Raw genomic sequence first — 6,000 nt, forward strand, 5'->3', positions numbered from 1 at the left:
GCAACGGGAGAGGCCACAGCAGGGAGAGGCCCGCGTACCGCAAAAAAAAAAAAAAAAAAAAAAAAAAAAAATGCAGGCCCTGCACACACCCGGATCCTTAGTAGCAGCTCCGCCTTTGAAACATTGCTATAAAACTCCTCACCAAATCCTCCAAGTTTGGGACACAGAGGTACTGTGGGGCACGAGCCCACTGTATCCCGCTTTGCCTAGCAAAGCAGTAAGGCTGTTCTTTTCTGCTTCACCCAAAACTCTGTCTCCGAGATGTGATTCAGCACTGGTGCACAGAGGCCGAGTTTTCAGCATCAGTCTGAGAACATGGACCAGGTAAGGCCAAGTCCATGGCAGTCCTATCTGTCCTTCCTTTCCCTCCAACATGCAAGGGAATGAAACGTGACAATCAGTTTCTTCCAACAGTCCTTTGCCTCCAGGGTAAATGGTGAGTTGAAGGGTTTGGGTAAGGATGAGGATTGCGGCCATGGAGACTTCATTACACTGAAAGAAACCTGTACTTTCCTATACAAACGATACCCCTTTGTTATCATTGCCTTTGGAGCTCAGTATTAGCAGCTGAAATTGTCTTAGAATTAAATGAACAGATCCTGAACTGTCCATTGACCTTGTCAGTGAGAGGTAATTATCTCACTGGAGCTTTAACGCAAGCTGAAAATCATTATGCTTTTCAACATGACAAAATTGGCTGGAAAAGTCTACTGAAAATTCCATCTGATCTCACAGAATTTGCTTGTGAGAGTTTCAGTGAAAAGGAAACATAATTAACATCCGAAAATGTCTTATCACTGGGCTTGCCTGGGCTCTGCCGATGTGTGTCTGAAAAGCTGAATATTTACTAATGCGCTTACTGAAAATGGATTAAGATAAAACCTTCTGTCTCACTTTGTGTTTAGATTACTCAGACCCCCAACCCTGGGAAGATTTCAAATTCAGTTTTAGGTGGAGGCTAGATCAGCTGCCCACTCAAAAAATAAAACTCTCCGTGGGCCACTGAGCCTCAGGATTTGGGAAGGAGTTCGCAGGGCCTGTGGGGAGCAGGGGCCAAACTAAGAAACGAAAATAACTGGAAGTAGGAAACAAGTAAAAAGTGAGGATGACAAGGCCTCTGAACTATGAATTCATTGATCTGCAGTCACCGAGGGCAGACGGTTGCCCCTGTCAGCTGGAAACAGCACACCATGACCCAGGCTTCTGGGCCAGCAGGCCACCCTTGAACTCATAACTGTGAGCACACAGGGTAGGGGGTCCCTGGAGAAAAGGAACCCGACATGGCTTTCTTGACATAAGAGAAGCCATTTTGGGCCTAAGCCATTCTGTGATCTAAGCCTGGCCACAATGCTTGCCCTTGAACAGGTCTCGGTAATTAATGATCTTAAGGAAACAAAAGAATGTCGGAACAAAAGGCTATTACCAGGCAAGAGCAGTAACAATAGCAAGGATAATATAGCAGGTGTAAATACACCCAGTCCTGTTTCAATGGTAAGGATTAGCCTGAAGCTCAACCACCCGATCAACTGGAACCTAAGGGGTGATGAGCTTGACCTTTTCTGACCCTGGTGACTTCAATCAGCTAAAGCTTGGCCTCCGTCTAGGCCTCAGCCCCTTCATGAACATGCATGGACCCTTAGCTGAAAACTTCCCCAATTTTGCTGTTGGCGGGAGACACCGCCTTAGATAAGATTCCCCGTGTTCTCTTTCCTTGCTGCCAGTAATCAATCCTTTATTCTCCCGATCTTTGGCTTGGTCGTGTGTTTTGGCTTGACACCCACCAAGAGGTGAACCCAGGTCTGGGGGTAACAAAACCTACAGCCAAAGCCTCAGATGCCTGTCAGCACACGTGGGCCTCTGACCCTGTGATATTCCTACATTCAGGCAGCGTGATCAACGATAAAGGAAGGGGAAGCAGAGCTCCGGACAGGAGAGTCCACTGTGCCTACAGCCAAGGACCCCAAGCCCCCTGAATGCTGCGCTGCCATTGGAAGAATGACCTGCTATCTTTGTCCTGACGGGGGAGGATATTCACAGGAGACAGGTGAGCACAGCGACCGTGGTTAGACGTTTCCTATTGTTTAATGCGTGCGTGGTAATCACATGTTATTCAACTTTTTAAAAATACACACATAAGTGGAGTTCCCAAACTGAGAGAACAACAACAACAAAAAGCCGCGGGTATCTTACTTCCCGTATTACACTTGACCGTGTGACGCTTCTGTCTGGATGCTACGGAACGGGGCCGTGGCTACTGCCTTCTAAGCTCAGCTCCCCTTACCAGCCCACCATCAACATCCCAGCTCTGCCTCCTCTATTTTCTGCCACTTGACTGAGATAAACTCTGAGCTGAGCACACAGGAAGTGCTCCATAAAAGGCCGGTGTTGATGGATGACCAAAGCCACCAGAGTCACAGACCGAAGGTCCCCTTTGCTGTGGTCTGCATCTGCCAGGCCACGTGAACACTGCATTTCTTGGGTCAGAACAACTAGAAACACAAAACTTGGTCTCCAGTGAACAGTCATTCCCTCTCAGTGAGAATTCAAGCTCATATCTTGCACTCAACATTGTGCAAAGATCTACAAGATCCATTAGGGCCGATTACTGCCTGTGGGGAATTTGCACTGTGGACGGAACAACGTGCACCTGTAAACAGAAAGCATAAGCATGCAGAAAAATTTAAACTGCCCTCCTGCATCTGTCCTTGAAGTGGTGTCTCGAAGACCGGCTGGTGCTTCCCCACAGACCTCACGCAGAGGCCCTCCGCAGCTCAGCGCTCTGCCAGGCCCTGCCTTCCGCCCGCAGGCTTGGATATTTAATTTCGCCACTTGTCTCTTAGAAGCAGGTATATATTAACTAAGCTCAGAAGATTGATCCGAAAGGTGGAAAGCCAATTTATTAATTATGAAGGAACCAGAACACTCACATTTGTGTGACCAGTGGACTTTCCGACTGTCGAGGGACTGCAGTGGGAAGCGTGCTGGGGATGAGAAGGCTGAGGATGTGGGTGAAGTCAGAACAGCAGCATCTGAGGAAGCCAAGATTCCGTGGCTCCCAGCGAGACAGACCGAGAATCCACCTCCTGCTGGGGAAGGCAAGGTCTGGCCAACGGAGGACGAGGAACTCATGCCGAGTGGAACTAGTGAATTGGGTCCTGCTCTTGTTGGCGTCCCAGAGGAATATAGACTCAGGGGATAGAGCTCTTGGTGGAAAAAGAGAAACTGTTGGGGTTTTTTTTTTTTGTTTTTTGGTTGTTTTTTTTGCCTATCACTGTTGTGGCCTCTCCCGTTGTGGAGCACAGGCTTTGGACGCGCAGGCTCAGCAGCCATGGCTCACGGGCCCAGCCGCTCCGCGGCACGTGGGATCTTCCCGGACCAGGGCACGAACCCGTGTCCCCTGCATCGGCAGGCAGACTCTCAACCACTGCGCCACCAGGGAAGCCCGAGAAACTGTTTTTATATTTATTTACTTATTTATTATCTCAGAGAACATTTTTTTTCATGATCCATATAATATTAGCATACTAAGTATTGCCATTTATAATATAACTATTACACTCAGACCAATTCATCTAAATACAGATGGCCAATGTAATTTTTTAAAAAATCATTTCCACAAGATACACTGAGAAATTGTTTTTATAACCTTCTTTTGCAAATGTTCTTTCAAATATCTGACTGAATTCTGTTCCCGATTTTGCCAGTTAATACCACGTCCATGGCTAAGCCCCTCGGGTGGCAATGCCTTACTTCCTCCATCTCGGGATGAGACTCAGGCACTATTTAGCTCCTTCTTGTGGCTCAAGTGAGCGGGATAGAAAGAGAAGTGGCTTATACTGTAATTTACCTTAATTTCAGAGAGAGGATAGAGGAGCACCACGTAGGGTCTAGGCCTCAGTCTTCGGGAGACCTGTTCTCTCTGAAGCCCAAAAGAAAAAAAATGAAATAAATAAATATTATTTCTTTATTATAAATAAAGGGAAGGAGCTGGGGGAGACACCTGAGCAATAAAATAATCACCCCCCAGAATTTTTTTGAAAGGCCCATGCATTTCCCTCAACAGAAGAGTAGCCCCCACTCGCCGCAACTAGAGAAAGCCTGTGCACAGCAACGAAGACCCAACACAGCCAAAAATAAATAAATAAATAGATTTATTAAAAGAACAAAAACAAAAAACTGGCTTTCTTTTCTCTTTTTTTTTTTTTTTTGAAGTATACTAGATTTACAATGTTGCGTTCATTTCTGGCATAGAAAAAGTGATTCAGTTACACATATGTGTAAGTATTCTCTTTCATATTCTTCTCCATTATGGTTTATACAGGATATTGAATATAGTCCCTATACTATACAATAGGACCTTGTTGTTTATCTATTTTATATATAGTGGTTTGTACCTGCTAATCCCAAACTCCTAATTTGTCTCTCCCCGCCTTTCCCCTTTGGTAACCATAAGTTTCTTTTCTGTGTCTGTGGGTCTGTTTCTGTAAAATGGGCTTTCCTTATAGCATCTGTATCAAGTCAGCAAGTTCCTTCATCTTCAGACTGTTCTCTGTGGCTTGTCATCCAGCAATAGATACCTGAGAAGCTAAATATCTAAACAGCTTTTTCAATTTGTCCCCTGGTTGCTGTCACAAGCTCTGCTAGTTTTGCGCCCTTCATGTGTTTTAAATCTCCCCAGAGCCACTGCCGCAGCTGAGGCTCTCCTGGTCTCCCACCTGCATCACTGCGACAGACTCACAACAGGCCTTCCAGCTCCAGAGTCCCCTTTGCCAGTTCTGAGTCTATTTGTAAAACGCTAGGAGATAGAAACGTGGTCCTGCCACTGTCACTTGTGCTCTGCTAGCATATCCTTTTAACAGTGGAAGTGGCTGTGTGTAAAGCGGGGCAAGAAGACACCTTCGGGAGTAAATCCTAGCTCTCCTGGGGCAGCAGCGAGCTGCTGGTTGTTCAATTTCATGGCCAGACACGCTGGGGTCAGCAGCTGCCCCCCGACTGCCCTGGGCCTGTGTTGTGTGAGAACAGTTCATGTCCAGGAACTTAGTGGGACAAGTACCAGGAGGGCATCTGCCAGCAGGCCAGACAGCTGTTTCCATTAAATGCCAGGTGAAAAATGGAAAGAAAAATCCATCTGTGGGACTTCCCTGGTGGCACAGTGGTTAAGAATCTGCCTGCCAATGCAGGGGACACGGGTTCGAGCCCTGGTCTGGGAAGAGCAACTAAGCCCATGCGCCACAACTACTGAGCTTGCGCTCTAGAGCCCACATGCCACAACTACTGAAGCCTGTGTGCAGCAACGAAGACCCAAAGCACCCAAAAATAAATAAATACATTAATTAAAAAAAATAAAATCCATCTCTAGCCCCATGAGACCTGGCTTCTGTTATCAAATAAGTTTGTGTGTGCCTGTTGGTATGTGTGTGGAATTTCTCATAAATTTTTGCTTCACTTTCCAAATGGTATACATCTTTCTTCGGCCTTTTGCGTTTCCTCTTCTCTCTCTGTCTCTCCCCCGACCCCTATCTCTGTCCCTCTCTCGAACTCTCCACTCTGCTTCTGCCATTTCTTCCCTTTCTCCTCAATGAGCACTGGACAGGGAACAGAATTTACTTAAAGAAAATAAATAAATAAATAAATAATAAACCCCAAAATGATTAATTGGTAAAAAGAAATATTTTCAGTCATTCATTTTTTACCCCCTTATAACTTTTATGCTGTTTTCCTCAAATAATTTATGCTTTAGTAGCTTTGTGCAAATTTTGGAATTTTCTAGGGGCTTATTGCTAATTTGCGGGAGATTCATCACGGAGTATTTTGCTGCTTTCGGCATCGTCTTGTTTCAGATGTGTCCTGGTGTGCCTCTGGCAATGTTTTTATGAATTTTAATTTTATCTTTGGAGCAAGGTAAATGGGCCCAAAATAAATTGGTTGAAATGCATGTTTCCAGCCACTAGTTCAAGCACTGGTAACTCATGTGGCCTCTGAGTGATTTTGTGACAACTC

The sequence above is a fragment of the Lagenorhynchus albirostris genome, chromosome 16, assembly GCF_949774975.1.
Source record: "Lagenorhynchus albirostris chromosome 16, mLagAlb1.1, whole genome shotgun sequence".
Lineage (NCBI taxonomy): Eukaryota > Metazoa > Chordata > Mammalia > Artiodactyla > Delphinidae > Lagenorhynchus > Lagenorhynchus albirostris.